The sequence below is a fragment of the Palaemon carinicauda genome, chromosome 15, assembly GCF_036898095.1.
Source record: "Palaemon carinicauda isolate YSFRI2023 chromosome 15, ASM3689809v2, whole genome shotgun sequence".
Lineage (NCBI taxonomy): Eukaryota > Metazoa > Arthropoda > Malacostraca > Decapoda > Palaemonidae > Palaemon > Palaemon carinicauda.
Genome location: NC_090739.1, coordinates 69,890,437 through 69,909,904, shown reverse-complemented (window position 1 = coordinate 69,909,904; position 19,468 = coordinate 69,890,437). Strand labels below are relative to the sequence as shown.

The window sequence follows — 19,468 nt, the reverse complement described above, 5'->3', positions numbered from 1 at the left end:
CCCGCGCGAACAATTGCCTTCGCGCGAGCGCTCATCCAGCCTTCTGCGCGCCCTCTGCCATCGCCAGCCCGCGCCCCTGCACGCCATTGCTCGCCCGCACGCGCCAACATTCTCCCGCACACAACCCAGGGCAAATCCCATCGCGCGAGGCTGCAGGACGACGCGCGGCCAGGTCATCATCATCGCATCTCCCCCCGCCCGCAAGCGCAGAACAGCGCGCTCGCTGGAGGGAGGGAGAATTCCGGATAGGTCCAGGGACTTTTCTCCTTCTTCTTTTCAGGCAAACCCTCCTTTGGTAACTCCTCCTAGGGATCGAACTATCTCCTTCCCTCCAGAGGGAGTTTCTGACAGCGCAGCCATGGTTCGGGTCCCTGGTCAGAATGGTCATGCGGGCTTTTAAGCCTGTTCTCTCTGAGCTGGGCCACAAATTAGTGGCAGCTTCTACTCCCCTGAAGAGGAAGAGAGGAGTATCTGACGTGGTAACTTCTCCAAGGGCGAAGCTGATTCCTCGGAAGTCTTTGAGGAAGGCCTCCTCACCCCCCCAGACTTTCACTCCTTCCCCTTCGGACGAAGATTTCCCTTCCTCAGGGGAGTCACGCGAGGTGAGGCGTTCCCCCATCTCACCAATGAGGGAAACCCCACCTCACGCAGGGAAGTCTTCTCGGGTAGGGGTGGAGAAGAGCCTCCCACCATCACTGTTGGAGTCCTGCATCCCTCCCAGGGGGGAGTCGAAGGACTCCCAAGACTTTACCGAAGTCATCCTCAAGGATTAGACCAGAGCCAGCTAAGCCCTCAGAGAACGTCCACGAGTCCCCCCAAGAAGAGCCTTTGGGGACAGGAGACTTCGCTGCTAGCCCTTCAGGAGGAGAGCTACTGGAATCAGAGCATGCGTTCTGGCAGGTTCTGACCCTTATGAGGAATCTCAATGGGTTCGCGGATCCAGAGATTCGCCCTCGTGAGGGCAAGGATACGGTCTTGGACCGAGTCTTTGGTACTCAAAAAGACTCAAAGGCCAGCGCGGCTTTGCCCTGGTCTCAAGGGGTTAAGAGTGCCAGAGACAAGGTCGAAGGCCAGCTCTCCGAGCTTGCCTCCTCCAGCTGATCCAGCGCCGGTAACAAACTCCTCCCGCCTCCTCGTGTCCATCAGAGGAGGTACTTTGACATCATGGAGGAGACTTGTTTAGCTCTTCCCCTACACCACTCTTTGGAAGAGCTTACCAGGGGAGTCCCTCTAGGGAGACTCTCCAACCGGCAAGTCTCGTTCTCAGCAACGGAGATCCTTAGCCAGGAGAAGGTGGCGAAGTGTGCCATGCAGGCAACTTCGTGGCTGGACATCTGGCTAGGGTCTCTGGGCATCCTGTTACGATCTGAGGACTTGTCCAAAGAGAGTACCAGGAAGGCCATTGAGACCTTTTTACTCTCAGGCACTCGTACAATCGAGTTTCTAGCCCACCAAGTCTCGAACTTGTGGGCTAATATCATCTTGAAACGTCGAGATGCGGTGTCTGAGAGATTCCACCAAAAGGTCCCCAGTACCGAGGTCAGCAGGCTCAGACATTCTTCCATCTTGGGGAAGAATTTGTTCGAGCCTAAGGACGTGGAGCAGGCGGCTGAGAGGTGGAGGAAGTTCAACCAGGACTCTCTCCTACATAGAGCGTTAACATCAAAGCCCTATAAACCTCCAGCAACCCAGCAATCACGTCCTACCAAGACCACGAAACCGGCAGCTTACAGCGAAGACAACGGTGTCTAAGCCCTTTCCTGTCAAGGACAAGAAAGGCAAAAAGTCCTTCAGGGGAGGAAAGAATCCTAGGGGGAGTGGCCGAGGCCACAAACGCTAGGATTGGCAGTCCTCCTGCATGTCCACCAGTGGAGGGATGCCTATAAAGTTGCGCAAACAGGTGGCAGCAACTCGGGGCCGATTCCTGGACGGTTTCCGTAATCAGTCAAGGATATCGTGTCCCGTTCACATCTCTACCTCCCTTGACAGCGAATCCAGTGTCGTTGAGCTCCCTTGCCATGGGATCGTCAAGGGGGCAAGCCCTTCGGGCAGAAGTCGAGACCATGTTGAAGAAGGGCGCTCTCCAAGAGGTCGTCGACGGGTCCTCAGGCTTCTTCAGTCGACTCTTTCTTGTAAAGAAGGCGTCTGGAGGCTGGAGACCAGTCATCGACCTCTCAGCTCTGAACAGGTTTGTCAAGCAGACCCCGTTCAGCATGGAGACGGCAGACACGGTCAGACTTGCAGTGAGACCGCAAGACTTCATGTGTACACTGGACCTGAAGGACGCGTACTTCTAGATCCCAGTCCATCCCTCTTCAAGGAAGTACTTAAGATTCAGCCTAGACAACAAGATCTACCAGTTCAAGGTGCTGTGTTTCGGTCTCTCCACAGCACCACAGGTTTTCATCAGTGTTCACCCTAATATCGTCGTGGGCACACAGGATCGGCATCCGTCTCCTTCATTATCTGGACGACTGGCTGATCCTAGCAGACTCGGAGTCAGCCCTTCCTCGACACCGAGACAAACTTCTGGGACTTTGCCAAGTTCTGGGGATCATGGTAAATCTCGAGAAGTCTTCTCTGCTTCCTACTGGTATATCTAGGCATGATCATAGACACCAATCTCCACAAAGCCATCCCATCAGACGACAGGATAGCAAGGCTGAAGAGGGTCGCGAGTCCTTTCCTCAGACGAGAAGAGCTTCCAGCCCAATCGTGGTTACGTCTCCTCAGTCACCTCTCATCCTTGGCCCATCTAGTTCCCAACGGTCGCCTCAGAATGAGATCTCTGCAATGGCGACTCAAGTCCCGGTGGAATCAGGGTCACGATTCCCCGGACGTCATGATCCCTATGGGTCCTGCGGAACAGACGGACCTTCAGTGTTGGGTGACAGACGAGAACCTATGAAAGGGAGTGGATCTTCTCGTCTTCCCCCTGGATTTGATTCTGTTTTCGGACGCCTCAAAGAAAGGGTGGGGGCCCACGTTCTGCATCACAGGACCTCAGGCCTGTGGTCAGAATCAGAAAAGTGCCTCCATATAACTCTGCTAGAAATGAAGGCCGTATTCCTGGCCCTTCAACAGTTCCAACAATACCTGGCGGGTCACTCTGTGGTGGTGATGAGCGACAACACCACAGTAGTGGCTTACATCAACAAGGAAGGAGGTACCTTTTCAAAGCAGCTATCCCATCTCGCAGTAGAGATACTGAGATGGACCAAAGTCCACTCGATTCCACTATCGGCTCGCTTCATTCCAGGCAAGAGGAATGTGCTCGCCGACAGTCTGAGCAGAGCGTCTCAGATAGTGAGTACCGAGTGGTCTTTGGATCATCTTGTAGCCAACAAAGTCCTGACTTTGTGGGGTTCCCCAACTGTGGATCTGTTCGCTACAGCGCTGAACTTCAAGCTCCCGCTGTACTGCTCCCCAGTCCCGGATCCCAAGGCACTCTGGCAAGATGCCTTCCAACAACGGTGGGACAACATCGACGTGTACACCTTTCCCCCATTCTGTCTGATGAGGAGGGTGCTCAACAAGACCAGAATATCGGTCAATCTCTCAGTGATCCTTATAGCTCCGCTATGGCATCACGCGGAATGGTTTCCAGACCTTCTGCAACTCCTAACGGAACTTCCGAAAGAACTCCCTCCACGACATGAGCTACTCAAATAACCACACGCCAACATCTTTCACAAAGCCGTAGCTTCGCTGCGGCTTCACGCCTGGAGACTATCCAGCATCTCCTCGCTGAGAGAGGATTTTCGCAACAAGTTGCGAACAGGATGTCCGGACACCTGCGAAGGTCATCTGCAGGGGTCTACCAGGCAGAGTGGCGAGTTTTCTGTGGTGTCGTGGAAGGGGTATCTCTCCACTCGATGCCACTATTCCAGCAATAGCGGAGTTCTTCGTATATTTGCGAGAAGAAATGCGCCTTTCAGTCTCGGCAGTGAAAGGCTATCGCTCAACCTTTAAGTCTAGCCTTCAGGCTCAAAGGAGTGGACATTTCTTCCTCGCTGGAACTTTCCCTACTCATACGAAGTTATGAACTTACCTGCCCTCAGTCGGAAGTGAGACCTCCTCCATGGAACGTGGTTCGAGTTCTCAGGTCTCTTAAGAGACCTCCCTACGAACCATTACGCCAGGCTTCAGATCGCCACCTAACCTGGAAGACGGTGTTCCTTCTAGCTTTGGCCTCGGCCAAGCGAGTCTGTGAATTTCATGGTCTCTCGTATGACATCGCCCATTCAAGGGGATGGGGGGAGGTAACGTTCAGATTCGTCCCTGAGTTTATTGCCAAGACTCAGAATCCGGGAGTGCCGGACCCTCGGTTCGACTCTATGCAGATTTCGAGTCTTCGTTCTGTAACAGATGACCCAGACCATCTCCTACTGTGCCCAGTAAGGAGTCTGAGTCTATATCTCAAAAGAACGGTTGCAGTTCGTCCCCAAGTGCAGGCATTATTTGTGAGCACTGGGAGAACAAAGAGGAGGGTTACCAAGAATACTATCGCGGCATGGATTCGTAGTGTGATCCATCTGTCCCTGAATCCTGACCCTCCTCCGTCACGTCGCCCTAGACCACATGATGTCGGGTGTAGCTACGTCCCTGGCCTTCAAGAAGAACTTTTCAGTGACGTAGGTTCTACAGGCGGGGGTGTGGAAGCGTCAAACGACCTTCACATCCCACTACCTGCAAGACGTGACCCACAGGAGGCTCGATACATTCTCTATCTTCCCTGTGGTGGCTGCACAACAGCTGGTTTAAAACCTCAGGCTCCTTAATGGACAAGTAGCAGAAGGTTGAGGGCATTGTTACCTGGTCTTAGTCTGCATGAATGAAAAGGTTTGTCTGGCCCTTATTTTTTTCTTCATCCTCCCTTCTCTTGGGGAAAGCAGCATCCTGGGTTCTCTGCACAGCTGACCTCAAACCACTGCAGGTAAACCATGTTTCCTTGTGTTCCTAGTTTGTTCCAACACGAATACTTACCTCGAACTACTTTCTTAGGAGTTACTTGTAATCTCCTCTCTACCGACCAGAGTTTTGTGTAGTATACCCTAAACCCGTTATCTATGGAGGGCTAACTCGGGAGTAAGAGAACGTGCCCCGAGGGTAGCTTTTGCGCTAGGTCGAGGTCCGCTTGGGTCGTGAGCGTCGGTAAGTTCTCTGGTCGCGACGTGACACCACGTCGCTCTCGTCTCTCTCGACCCTTTGTGTACGCCGCGTGTGTCCCATGTGTTTACCGCGTGGTAACTTGTGCTTATCTCTTGTGTTCCTGTGCGTTCACTACCCTTCCTTGTGCTTCCCAAGTGTATCCCTTTGATTCCCTGCGTTCCTGTGTCTTGTGTTTGTGCGTTATGGAGCAGATCCGCCATTGTCCTGGGCCTAGAGCCGGAAAATCGTGTGGAGCGTTCCTCTCCAAACCTGAAGTGGATCCTCACTCCCTTTGCTCTTCCTGTAGGGGCAAAGTTTGTTCGCCTTCGGATACATGCCTCGAGTGTGTTGGTTGGAGTGAAATTCAGTGGGTGCGTTACGGCACGAAGAAAAAGAAATCGTCGAAACGTTCACCCAGAAAATCTAGTGTTTCTTTGCCGCTACCGTCGCCCAGTGAACGGTCCGACGGGGCTTCTGTCTCTCCTTCCCCTACCCAGAGTAGGGGACGAGGTAAGTCCGTTGTGGGGAAAGAACCGGGCGTTCTTCTCCGGGAGTCTGGTGAGTGTGAAGTGGGAGTTGCGGGACCTTCTCGGGCTAGTGAAGAGCCTGGTAGTGCTGTGTCAGGGAGCTCTGGAGACTCGGCCCTTGTGCTTGGGGGGCACGTTTCCTCCGATGACCCCTTATGGTGTAGCAATGTTGTTTCTGTGTCTTCGCCCCCATCGTGGGCCGGTGTTTCAGGTTCTTCAGTCGGCGGCGACAACCAGGGTAAGTTAGGCTCCGCAGGGAGTGATGCCTTCGGATGGAAGCTTCCTAAAACGTCGGGTAGGTCCCCTATGCGGATGGAAGAGGGCCTGGATACCTGGTTCCCTAGTCTTGGGCACCAACCCTCGTTCCCAACCCCTCTCACGGAAGTTCCTGAAGCCTTCCTGCAACCCTCTACCTCGGGTACGCAACGAGTCGCGAAGTCCCCCGCGTCCCCTGCTTCGGCCCGCCGTACGGTGGGTACGGTGACGTCGGGCTCTTCGGATGGTGGGGAGTCATTCTCTTCGGGAGAAGAAGCCAGGAGAAAACATCGGCGTAGGAGGGAGCGGTCCAGGAGCAGGCGTTCCTGCTCAAGATCCCGTTCCAGGTACAGCAGGAGGCGCTCCCGCTCTCCACGAAGGAAACACAGGAGTAGGAGGTCGCCCGATGGTGATTGGGTTTTCGTACCCCGTAAGTCGGAGATACAGTGTTCCCCGGACCGGCGTTCCAGGGATTTCTCGCCAAGGAGACCATCCTCCAGACATTGTTATGACCCTCGCAGGGAGAAACGCGAGAAGGCCTCTACAGGCAGGCGTAATACCGCGAAGCCTCCGGTTCACCCCGCCCAGCGGGGGGAACCGCGCTTCCTTACGGGCAGCCTGGCCGAATCAGCCCAGCTGGTGCGGCCCTCGGACGTTAAGGAACGGTTCCCGCTGTCGGGTCAGCCCACGGGATCCGCGTCCTCGTCCCCCAGAGAGCATGATCGGACACTAGCCCTCGCCGGTTCGGCGATGCCTGTCCTAACCCCCGTCCCTGGTACGGAGGTCTCCGCCGGGGAGGACCAGTACCTCCGCAGGGGAGTGACTGTTGTGCCAGGACCAAGGCGCCCGGTGGGAGTGCCCAGTGACCCGGCTCCCCGGACTCAAGTCGAGGCTTCGGCCGACGGTAGGGAAGGTTCCCCGACGGAGGACTCGGCCTATAGAAGAGTTATTAGTCTTATCAGGAGACATCACAAGATCGAAGAACCGGCTGCTACCGATGAGGACTACTGGAGGTCCAGCCTTATCCGGTTGATGCAGGCTCCTGTCCAACCAAAAGCCTCCCTGGCTCTTCCTGTGGCCCGAGATCTTGTCCTGGGACAAGAGCACGTTGATAGAGTGGTGGCAGATAATGCCGAAGCCCCCAAGACGCAGAGCTCTTCGAAGTTGCTCCAGGGGCTCAAAATGCAGAGCAGGGTCTATGTGCCAGAAGGACGCCAGCCGGGAGCCTGCAAAGTGGAACCTGCTCTCGACATTCTGGGACAGGGCGCCTCAGAGGACAGAGCCTCTTCAGTCCTGGTCTGTTTTTCTCCATCAGAGGCTGCGATGATGGAGGAAATGTCTAAGGACCTAGTGCACGTCTCCTCTTGGCTAGACTGGTGGGCTTCCACATTAGTAGGTGTGCAAGCTACTTATGACCCGACAGACCCAGAACAGCAAAGCCTTCTGAGGGAGCTTATCACCTCCGGGGGCAAGACTCTTAAGTTCCTCACTTACCAGTCTCTCGCCCTGACAGCAAATTGGGTGCTTTGCAAGATCGACACCATCCTGGCGAAGGTGTCCCGGAAGGTCCCAGACAGAGAGGCGAGGGCCATGAGGAGCCTTCCCTTGTGGGGTGACTCCTTGTTCCCCTTAAAGGAGTTGGAGGAGATCATGGAGAAGATGGCTAAAAGGAAAGAAATAAACACGCCCAGTCCTACGCCGGTAAGGAGACCTCCCTACAAGAGGTCAGTCTCAGACAGTGCCGCTACGTCTCAGGCCCCTCCTAGCCTGACGAAGAGAGAAGCCCCTTCTTCCTCCTGGGCCTCAGCCCCCCCGTAGAGGAGCCCCAGCAGCTTCAGCCTCCTTTAGGACAGGTTATTCTGCCTCCAGGAGAGGCCGTTCAGGCCGCTCCTCCAGGAGGAGATAGAGTGGGAGGCCCCCTATTCCTGCCCAAGCCTCAGGTTGGGGGATGCCTCAGACTATATTGGCAAGCATGGGAAGCTCTCGGAGCAGAGCCCTGGACAGTGTCCGTACTGAAGGAGGGCTACAGGTTACCGTTCTTAGCAGAACCTCCCCCTCTAATTCCGGCCAGCCGGTCGGAGTGGTTGGTACGCAAGGACCCGTTGAAGAGGGCCGCCCTTCAAGAGGAGGTGTCCACCATGTTGGAGAAGGGCGCCATGGAGGAGATCCTACACCCAGGACCAGGTTTCTACAGTCGTCTGTTCCTGGTGGAAAAAGCGACAGTGGGGTGGAGGCCGGTGATAGATCTGTCGGCTCTCAACAAGTTCATAAGGAAGACAGACTTCAAAATGGACACTCCGAAGTCAGTCCTGCTGTCCTTGAGGGAGAAAGATTACATGATGACCATAGACCACAAGGACGCTTACTTCCAAATTCCGGTCCACCCCTCGAGTCGAAAGTTTCTCCGGGTGAAATGGGGTACTCAGATCCTGCAATTCAAGACCCTTTGCTTCGGATTGTCAACAGCTCCCCAGGTATTCACGAGAGTCTTCACGACAGTCTCAGTGTGGGCCCACGAGCGAGGCATTCGCCTCATCCGGTACTTGGACGACTGGTTGCTTCTTTCCTCCTCGAAGGACGTCTTGAAGGAGCAAGGGATGCAACTTCTCCAGTTTTGCAAGGGTCTGGGTATCATGATCAACCCGGAAAAATCGAACCTATCCCCCTCCACCAGAATGACCTATTTGGGAATGACACTGGATACCCTTCTAGGAAAAGCATTTCCGTCGGAAGACAGAATAAGCAATCTGATGAAGATCCTTCGTCCGTTCCTGTCGGGGCAACCCAGGAGGGCGAAGGACTGGCAAAGACTAATAGGGCATCTGGTGTCATTGGAAAAACTGGTTCCCCAGGGGAGACTCAGAATCAGAGCCGTCCAATGGAACCTGAAGAACCTCTGGTGCCAACTGGACTCGCAACAGAAACTAATCCCAGTCCTACCAAACACAATACCCTCCCTGGAATGGTGGCATTGCCGGTTGAACTCGCTCAAGGGGATGCCCTTCGCGAACGACCCTCCCGAGTTACTTCTTTTCACAGACGCCTCCAACCAGGGATGGGGAGCCCATCTCCTCAATGGGACGGCGAGAGGAACCTGGATGGACGGAGAGAAGGACCTACACATCAATGTCCTATAGTTGAAGGCAGTCCAGAAAGCTTGCCTACACTTCGTCGATCTACTAAGGGGAAACACTGTGGCGTTGAAGTGCGACAACGCCACAGTGGTAGTGTACATAAAGAAAAAAGGAGGTTTGAAATTAAGGGAATTGTGCGATCTCACCCTAGAGATACTAGATTGGGCAGAAACGAACCAGGTTGTGTTATTGGCAAGGTTCATCCCCGGGAAAAAGAACGTTTTAGCCGACGGTCTCAGCAGGATGGGTCAAATAGTAGGGACAGAATGGTCCCTCCTTCCAGAAGTAGCCAAGCTCATCATCCAACGTTGGGGTTCCCCGGTGATGGACCTCTTTGCAACCAAACTGAACGCTCAACTTCCCGTGTATTGTTCTCCTGTCCCAGGCCCGAAAGCAGTCTTGGAGGATGCCTTTCAGCACAGGTGGGACAACCTAGACGTGTACGTTTTTCCCCCCTTCACGTTGATAAGGCAAGTACTCAACAGAGTAAGGACTGCCCGAAACTTAAGGATGACTTTGGTAGCGCCCTGGTGGCCGGAGAGAGAGTGGTTCGCAGACCTAAAAGACCTGGCGAGTCACCCCCCGTGGCCACTCCCCGACAGGTCAGATCTTCTACGACAGCCGCACTTTCTCAGGTTTCACGACAACCCACAGTCTCTACGCCCTTTCACGCCTGGAGACTATCGAGCGACTCCTGAAGAAAGAAGGCTATTCAGCAGTTACGGCTAAGAGGATGTCGCTATACCTGAGAAGGTCGTCGGCAGCGGTCTACCAAGCGAAGTGGGCCTCTTTCACGAGGTGGTGCGCTTCGAGGCGCATTAAACCCCTCAAAGCCTCGGTCCCAGACATAGCAGACTTTCTGGTATATCTCAGGGACGAAATAGGAATGTCAATCCCAGCTATAAAAGGAGTGCGGGCTGCCTTGGGTCAAGTCTTCCTTCTGAAGGGCATCGACCTGGGTTCCTCTAGACACATCTCGATGCTTGTCAGGAGCTTTGAGCAGTCCTGCCCCCCGCAAGCAGTCAGGGTGGGACTTAGCAAGGGTCCTGAAGATGTTAAGTGGCCCCCCCTTCGAGCCAATGAAAGGTATCGTAGACAGGGATCTCACTCTCAAGACAGTCTTTTTGCTAGCCTTGGCTTCCGCAAAAAGAGTAGGGGAGATCCATGGGCTGTCTTATGACGTCTCTCATTCGAAGGGGTGGAAAGAGATCTCTTTCAAGTTCGTTCCTTCATTTGTGGCGAAAACCCAGAACCCAGCTGTCTGGGACCCAAAATTCGAAGGTTTCTCTCTGCCAGCTATCCCTAGGACGGGGAATTCTGAGGATTTGAGATTATGCCCGGTCCGTGCCATTAGAAAATACCTTGAAAGGACTGCTCATATCCGGCCAGGCGTCAAGAGCCTTTTCGTCTCCACAGGTGTTACTAAGAAACAGGTATCGAAGAATACCATTTCTTTCTGGTTGAGACAAGTTATTGCCAGGGCCTACAGGGAAGAAGCTCTGGCCTTACCAGGTGCCCCCAAACCCCATGACATCAGGGGTCTGAGCACGTCTTTAGCCTTTGAGAAAAACATGGCAGTGGGTCAGATCCTTCGGGCAGGTACCTGGTCTAACCAGTCAACCTTTACTGCCCATTACCTCAAGGACTACTCAAGGAGGTCCTTAGACGGGTTCTCCATTGGAACAGTCATCTCCGCGCTCCAAGTGATTTAACGGTAAAAGCCCCAGGCTTTCACCCTAATCCCCGTTTTTCCTATCCTTATCGGAGATAACCCTCTTGTAACCATTGGATAACACGTCTCTGCAACTACGTTACTGGATTCAACGTCAGAAGAAGTTTTTCAAAGGGTGAGTACTTAGACACTAACGTGAGCTCTTTGTGTAGTTACCCTATCGTCCGTTTCCTAGTATGTTTTGTTTTATACCTAGGCCTCTTGGCTTCCGCTTGCTGGGTCTGAGGGTCAGGAAGGCACTCCCACCTCCTAAAGTGTAAGTCTCCTAAGAAAGTAGTTCGAGGTAAGTATTCGTGTTGGAACAAATAAAAAATTTCAAGTAATTTTTATTTTTCCTAACATACTTACCGAGAACTACTTTCGGGTAATGCCCCTCCCTACCTTCCCCGAGTGCCTCCCTGCCCTTGCGAGAATTGTGCAACATCCAAAGAACTTACTGACGCTCACGACCCAAGCGGACCTCGACCTAGCGCAAAAGCTACCCTCGGGGCACGTTCTCTTACTCCCGAGTTAGCCCTCCATAGAAAACGGGTTTAGGGTATACTACACAAAACTCTGGTCGGTAGAGAGGAGATTACAGGTAACTCCTAAGAAAGTAGTTCTCGGTAAGTATGTTAGGAAAAATAAAAATTACTTGAAATTTTTGATATTAAGCTAATACTGTCACGTCCCCATACCCTGACGAGGTGGTATTGGGAGAGTCCTAGCCTAAAGTTTCCATCTAAAGGACTACAGGTCAACTTCGTAGGATGAGTCACACTTCATACCTTCACACACAGGTTACGTAGGCCGCAGCCCTTGCGCAGCAAGATTCTAGCGAGGTGCAGGGACTCCTTATTGTTGATTGCTGACACACTCAGATACTGTGTCCCCGGGCAAAGCCAAAAGCCAGTACTGGCTGGGACTTGCCATCCTTCCTAAGGGGCGAGTCACCCATATTAGATAGCGTGGTTTGTATTTCAGTTACGGAAAAAATGACAAATTCGTAGGTAATTTGTATTTTTCCTAACTATACAAACCTTAGCTATTTAATCAAACTTGCCCGCCAGCCCTATCCCCCTTGAAGTCCTACCTCTAAGCAAAGTGAGCTCAAGCACAGGTGTGTGTGAGGGGGCGGGTAGCAAGCTACCCTCCCTACCCCCCGCTAACTAGCGGTGGGGTAGTAAACCCTCGTTAAAATTCTAATGGCTCGTCATTTCAGCTACGCTGAAAGTAATTACCCATATTAAATAGCGAAGGTTTGTATAGTTAGGAAAAATACAAATTACCTACAAATTTGTCATCTTTGTTATCTGTAGGTTTTACTCTCATCACATCTTTTCCCTCTTTCAGTGTGTGATTATTGGTTTCCAATGATATATTTTTGACAAATGAGTATCCAGATACGTCATGTACAGTATTTTGTTTTGAGTTTTTTCAGTTGTGAGTCCCCATTCACTAGCTAATGGTGATATTTTTTTATTAGATTTGTATTAATACATTCTTACTTAGAATTACTTAATTTTGAACAGTTTGTTCTGGCATGAATACAAACTCTTGTCCTTTAATTTGGATAGAATACAGTATCAGTGAAGCTGGAGTACATGTCACATAAACTTTTATAACGAGGTGTAAACAGGTGGAGAGTAATTACCGGCTTAGAGCAGGGAAGCCCGGCCTCCTGCTTGCTCACTGAACACTCACTTTGATTTCAGGCGTCAGTTAAAACAAACATTCTTCGAATGGCTAGAGTTATGGTTTATTAATTCTTTTTCTTTATTTTTCCAACTTATTAGTAATTGTTTACTTTGGGAATGCTTGAAGATATGCAAACTGGCCACTGTGTGTTGGGACGACGTTGCGTCAACTTCATGAGGGCTAAGGAGAAGGATCCTCACCTGTTGTGCTCTGCCTGCTGAAGACACTACCACAAGCGGAAATATCCTTATGACGAGTGTTGGGAGTGGTCACCCTCCCAGTGGCTTGTGTACGGCAGGAGGAGGAAGAAGAGGTCCAAAAAGTATTCTTCCCCTTCAGGGTCATCCTTGAAGTCAAAGAACTCCTGACCTCTTCCTCTAACCCCTTGGTATGCTTCTCTTTGACCCTTCCTGTCGGTTTCTTCCGGAAGCCATATGGAGATGAGTGGTGGCCCTTTAACTTTAGGTCAGGTCTCGAGGCCAGAAGACCTTGTCGTTTCCCCTAGAGGAACGAGAGGACTTACCCCTTGGGAGGAGGCCTCATTTAGTTTACAGGTTGACGACAACCTGTGAATTCAAGGAATTGTTGGTGACACCACATGCTTCGAAGGAAGTGTAGGAGAGTGTTTCCGCTCTGGCATTGGACACCTTCGGCTCGTCTCCATCTAAAGCAGAGAACGAGTCTCTCTCCTTCTCAGGCCTCTCCCTTCAAAGCCATCTGCCATCACACCAGTCTTAATGTCATCTCTTGAGAACTAGTGGAAAAGACATAATTAGTGTTAGCATGTCTTCCGCACACCCTCTCTCTAGGATGCGTGCACTGCCAATATTCGAGAAGTGCGCTTCTTGTAAGGATACCTTTGTTAGCAAGCAACATGTCTCTCAACACGTGTACAAGTATGACTGTGCGCACAAACCTGAGCGCCCCAGCTCTTTGGAGCACTCTAGTCCTCCTGAGCATGTGCATGGATTATCTAACCTGTATCCACTGGACCCCGTCTCTCCTGAGTTTGTGGTAATAGCAAGCGTAGCACCAGCACACGCTACCCCCACCTTGCTCTACCCCACCACAGGCCAGCTCAGCTTGCTGGAGGTATATATGGAACAGTGATGCACCTTACCACTCTGTGCGCCAACCAGACACACCTTATCAATCACTTCATTCGTCACCCAGATGCCCCTCACCATTTTGTGCGCTATCCAAATGCACCTTGCCTGTTCGCACGTCAACTAGATGCGCTTCACCTAGACGCCCCCTAAGAATCCAAGACATGCCTCTGCAATGCGCGCTTCCAGGTTTAAGTGCAATGAAGAATTCTCTTTCAAGAAGATATCTTACACCAACGAGAGGTAGACTGCTCTCTCTTAAACATGGGCTCAAAATCTAAATTTACAGGTCTACCCAATATACCTCCCTGGCTGACGGAGATGTGACTGTTGGCATCAAGTTACTCCTCTTGGTGACCCTCGTCCATGAACCCCTCTTGTTCTCGATCCCCACTAAGGAGAGAGGAGCATGAGATGTATTTATCTCTCAACCCCTCCCTACACTGGCCGGGCACTGTGTCGGGAAGGGAGGACGTTTCCTCCAACCTTGACTCTGATTGTGGCCTTCCTCAGCCTGCCGGACCTAAGGCTTCTGATACCAAAGAGGGTGAGTCAGCGTCTAATTTTTTGCAGGTGTTGGCCTACATACGCTGAGTGAATGGTCTTGGGGAAGCCCCTTGCTCTCCTCCTAATGGAAGGAAAGCAGCCATTGACAGACTACCATGCACTGAGGTGCACCAGACTGCGTCTAGAACTTCCGTGGTCAATTCTAGCTTTAGAAACCTTAAGTAAGGTTGTTGCACGGGTCTGTGATCAAGGTTTCTCTAAAGGCAGAGAAATTCTTTTCTTATCTCACCAAAGATGTTTCTTCCTCGCCTTTACCTCATCTCACCCCTCCCAACATGAGGCATGGACTTGGCTTGTCCACAGAACAGCAGCACCCCTTTCAGAGCAGACAGGGTTAAGGACACATTCGAAGGGGAAGAGGGAAGCGAGGTCAGCGGTTCCGCTTGGTGGGGTGAAGTCCTCCTACAAGGCCACCTGTTGGAGGATACCTACAACCCCAGTGAATGAGGTGGCGGTATCACGTGGCAGAAAAGTGGACTGTGGAAATTCTTTGGTCTGGGTACTGCCTCTCATTCATCAAATCTCCCCCTGTGATTCGACCACCAGTGATGTCATTGTCCAACCACCAGGGATTTATGAAATATTTTGCCTTTCAGGCAGAATTTCAAGCCATGCTGGAGAAGGGCGCGCTCTAAGTGGTCGATGACAGTTCCCCAGGCTTCTTCAGTTAACTTTTTCTTGTAGAGAAGGTGTCTGGAGGCTGGAGACCAATCATAGACCTCTCTGGCCTGAACAAGTTTGTTCTACAAACTTCGTTCAAGGTGGAGACTCCAAGCACAGTCAGGCAGGCAATCGGGCCATTAGACTTCATGATGACGATCGACTTGAAGGATGCATACTTCCAGATAATACATCTTGACTCCAAGTAGTACCTCTGATTCGTGATATGAGCAGCGTACCAATTCAAAATTCTTTGCCTTGGTCTCTCAACAACTCGGCAAGTTTTCACAAGAGTTTGTACTCTAGTGTCAGCATAGGCATATGCCTAAAGCATTTGTCTTCTTTGTTACCTTGACGACCTTCTCCACAAAGACAAGTTTCTTTCGTTCTTTCATGATCTGGGGATTGGGGTGAATCGAGAGAAGTCGATTCTAGTGCCCAAACAAAAACTAATCTATCTAGGTATGGACATTGTGGCAGTTGTAGGAAAAGTCTTCCCAACTTAGGACAGACTGGTATGCTTTCACCAGGTGACTCTCCCTTTCTTTCAACATTCATCTGCCAACACAGCTTTGGCAGAAGTTGCTGGGATACCTAGCCTTCCTGGAATGTCTCGTTTTGAATGGTCGTCTCCACCTGCAATCCCTTCAGTGGGAGCTGAAGTGACACTGGTCACAAGACAGCGACCCTCCTCTATTATTAGTTCGAATAGGAGAGGATTCTAGACTCGATTTGAAATGGTGGCTGGATGAGACGAACCTTTTAAAGGACTCGCCCTTGCTATCTCTTCCTCCAGAACTTCATTTGTTCACGGACACATTAAAGAATCATTGGGAGATCACCTACAACATTTAGTATTGGGAATAATGGACTTATCAAGAATGTTGATGCCCTATCAATGTATTAGAGCTTTGAGCTGCTCTCCTCAAGTTCCTTACAGCTGTGGACAGTAGATTCTCAGAAGAGAGAAGTACTGACGGTATAAAGTTTCAAAAACTATAGGAGCGATTACTGTAGAAGCATCCATGTGGAACTAGCCTTCTTATTGAAAGGGGATGACTTTAAAGGTGTTGTCTTTGTAAATCCAAAAGGCAGTGTAGAAACAATTCTGTTTGCAGTGATTGTTAAGGTAGTTCCAGATATTCCACCCTCCGTCTGGGAGTCCTAAAGAACTTTATTTGATATGTAATAAACCACAGATTCAGCCTAAAGGCAGAATTATGCCTTGTAATAGGGTAAAAGTGGGCAATGGCTATGACCCATCAGTAGATGAGTGCCAGTTAAGAGTGCTCAAAAGACTAGCGTGAACACTTGTTGAGTGGTAGCCAGTCTAAAGTGCCAAGCTTTGAAATGGTAGCTACTTTCCTCAAAGATGAAGTGGAGAAAACCTGTAGGATGGAAGGAATGTATCCAAGGATACATGTTCTTCAAGTCTGTAGGGATGGAGGGGTCATCATTCATATGATGGACTGTACATAGCTAGCTGTGGCTGATCTGAATTGCGTTTGTGGAACCAAGCATGAAGACTGAAGACTGGTCTCCAGTTATTATTATTATTGTTGTTATTATTATTACTAGCTAAGCTACAACCTTAGTTAGAAAAGCAAGATGCTATAAGCCCAAGGGCTCCAACAGGGAAAAATAGCTTAGTGAGGAAAGGAAATAAGGAAATAAATAAAAACAATATAAGTAATGAACAATTAAAATAAAATGTTTTAAAAACATAACATTGAAACATATTTCATATATAAACTATAAAAAGACTTATGTCAGCTTGTTCAGCATAAAACATTTGCTGCAAGTTTGAACTGTTCAAGTTCTATTGATTCATTTACCTGATTTGGAAGATCATTCCACAACTTGGTCACAGCTGGAGTAAACTTCTAGACTACTGTGTATTATTATTATTATTATTATTATTATTATTATTATTATTATTATTATTATTATTAATAGCCAAGCTACAACCCTAGTTGGAAAAGCAAGATGCTATAAGCCCAAGGGCTCCAACAGGGAAAAATAGCCCAGTGAGGAAAGGAAATAAGGAAATAAATGAATGATGAGAATAAATTAACAATATATCATTCTAAAAACAGTAACAGCGTCAAAACAGATATGTTCTATATAAACTATTAACAATGTCAAAAACAGATATGTCATATATAAACAATAAAAAGACTCACATCAGCCTGGTCAACATAAAAACATTTGCTCCAACTTTGAACTTTTGAAGTTCTAGTGATTGAACCTCATGATGGAGAAGGTCTGACTATTAGAATTAACTGCATGCCTAGTATTACGAACAGGATGGAACTGTGTGGGAAGCTCGGAATGTAATGGATGTTCAGAATTATGAAAAATTTTGTGCAACATGCATAATGAGCTAATTGAACGACGGTGCCAGAGATTAATATCTAGATCAGGAATAAGAAATTTAGTAGACTGTAAGTTCCTGTCCAACAAATCAAGATGAGAATCAGCAGCTGAAGATCAGACAGGTGAACAGTACTTGAAACAAGGTAGAATGAAAGAATTAAAATATTTCTTCTGAATAGATTGATCACCGAAAATTTTGTAAGACTTTCTCAGTAAGCCAATTTTTTGTGCAATTGAAGAAGACACAGACCTAATGTGCTTCTCAAAAGTAAATTTGCTGTCAAGAATCACACCTAAAATTTTGAAAGTTATACAAAGTTAAAGAAACATTATCAATGCTGAGACCCGGATGTTAAGGAGCCACTATCCTTGACCTACTTATAATCATACTTTGAGTTTTGTTAGGATTCAACTTCATACCCCATAATTTGCACCATGCACTAATTTTAACTAGGTCTCTATTAAGTGATTCAGCAACCCCAGGTCTACATTCAGGAGATGGAAATGATGCAAATAGGGTAGCATCATCTTCATATGAAACAAGCTTGTTTTCTAGGCCAAACCACATGTCATGTGTATATAATATGAAAAGTAATGGGCCAAGAACACTTCCCTGAGGAACACCAAATATCATATTCCTATACTCATTATGGTGACCATCAACAACTCCTCTTTGCGATCTATTACTTGAAAATCCAATAATGACACTAAGAAAAGACCCACCCACTCCCAACTGTTTGAGTTTGAAAACAAGAGCTGCATGATTAACCCGGTCAAAGGCAGCACTAAAATCAAGGCCTATCATACAAACTTCCTGACCACAATTAATGGATTTCTGTACAGCATTACAGATTGTAAGAAGGGCATTACATGCTCCAAGGCCTTTACGAATTAATTGCATTCCTGGTATTACAAAGAGGATGGTACTGTATGGGAAGCTCTGAATGCTAAGAGTGGTCAGAATTATGAAAAATCTTAGGCAACATGCATAATGAACTAATTGAATGATTGTGTCAGAGATTAATATTTAGATCAGGAATAATAGATTTAGTAGACCATAAGTTCCTGTCCAACAATTTTAGACAAGATTCAGGAGCTGAAGACCGGACAGGAGAATGATACTTGAAACAAGGTAGAATGAAAGAATTAAAACACTTTTTGCAAATAGATTGATCACAGAAAATCTTAAAAGGCTTTCTCATAAGTCAGTTTTTATGCAGTTGATGAAGAGATGGACCTAATGTGTTTCTCAAAAGTATATTTGCTATTAAGAATTACACCTAAAATTTTAAAAGAGTACTACAGAGTTAAACATTATCATTGCAGAGATCTGGGTATTGAGGAGCCACTGTCCTTGACATGCTCACAATCATACTTTTAGTTTTGTAACGATTCAACTTCAAGCCCCATAATTTACAGCATGCACAACAGTAATTTTAACATGATCTCCATTAAGGGATTTAACAACCCAAGATCTACTTTAGATGATGGAATTGATATAAAGAGAGTACTGTATCATCATCTGCATATGCAATGAGCTTGTTTACTAGGCTAAAGCACATGTCATGTGTATATACTGTAGTATGAAAAGTAATGGGCCAAGAACACTACCCTGAGTAACACCAAATATCACATTCTTATACTCATTATGGTACCCATCAACAACAGCTCTTTTTAGTCTTTTACTTAAAAAATTAAATAATGATGGTAAGAAAAGACTCACTCATTCCCAACTGTTTGAGTTTGAAAATAAGGTCCTCATGATTAACATGTTTAAAGGCAACGCTAGAATCAAGGTCAATCATACAAACATCCTGATCACAATCAAGGGATTTCTGTACAGCATTGGAGATTCTAAGAAGGGCATCACATGCTTCAAGGCCTTTACAAAAGTCAATTTGTAATCTAGGGAACAGATGATTACCTTCAGCAAACCTTTTTCAATATTAAACTTACCCGATAATCATGTAGCTGTCAACTCCGTTGCCCGACAGAATTCTATGGAGGGATACGCCAGCTATCACAATACTAGAAGGGGGTGTATTTACCAGCGCCACCTGTGGCCAGGTACTCAAGTACTTCTTGTTGACACCTCCTCAATTATTCCTCTGTCGTGCTTCCGGCAAGACGTTCTGGGATACGCTTATGTTCTTGGAGTATTTTCACGACTTTGGTGAAGTATTTCTCTTTGATTTCGGCTGTCGCTTTACTGGAAACTTCTATATTAGCTTAGTTAGCTTTTGGAATTAATTTGATTAATTATGGTGGCGTAGAGAGTATGAA

The 19,468-nt window shown here is 48.7% G+C and overlaps 1 protein-coding gene across 1 annotated transcript in view; it reads left to right on the top strand.

The window, feature by feature from the left end:
- LOC137654658 (uncharacterized) overlaps positions 1 to 19,468 on the top strand; it is a 122,578-nt gene that overhangs the window by 25,140 nt on the left and 77,970 nt on the right. The gene's annotated exons all lie outside the window — the stretch shown is intronic.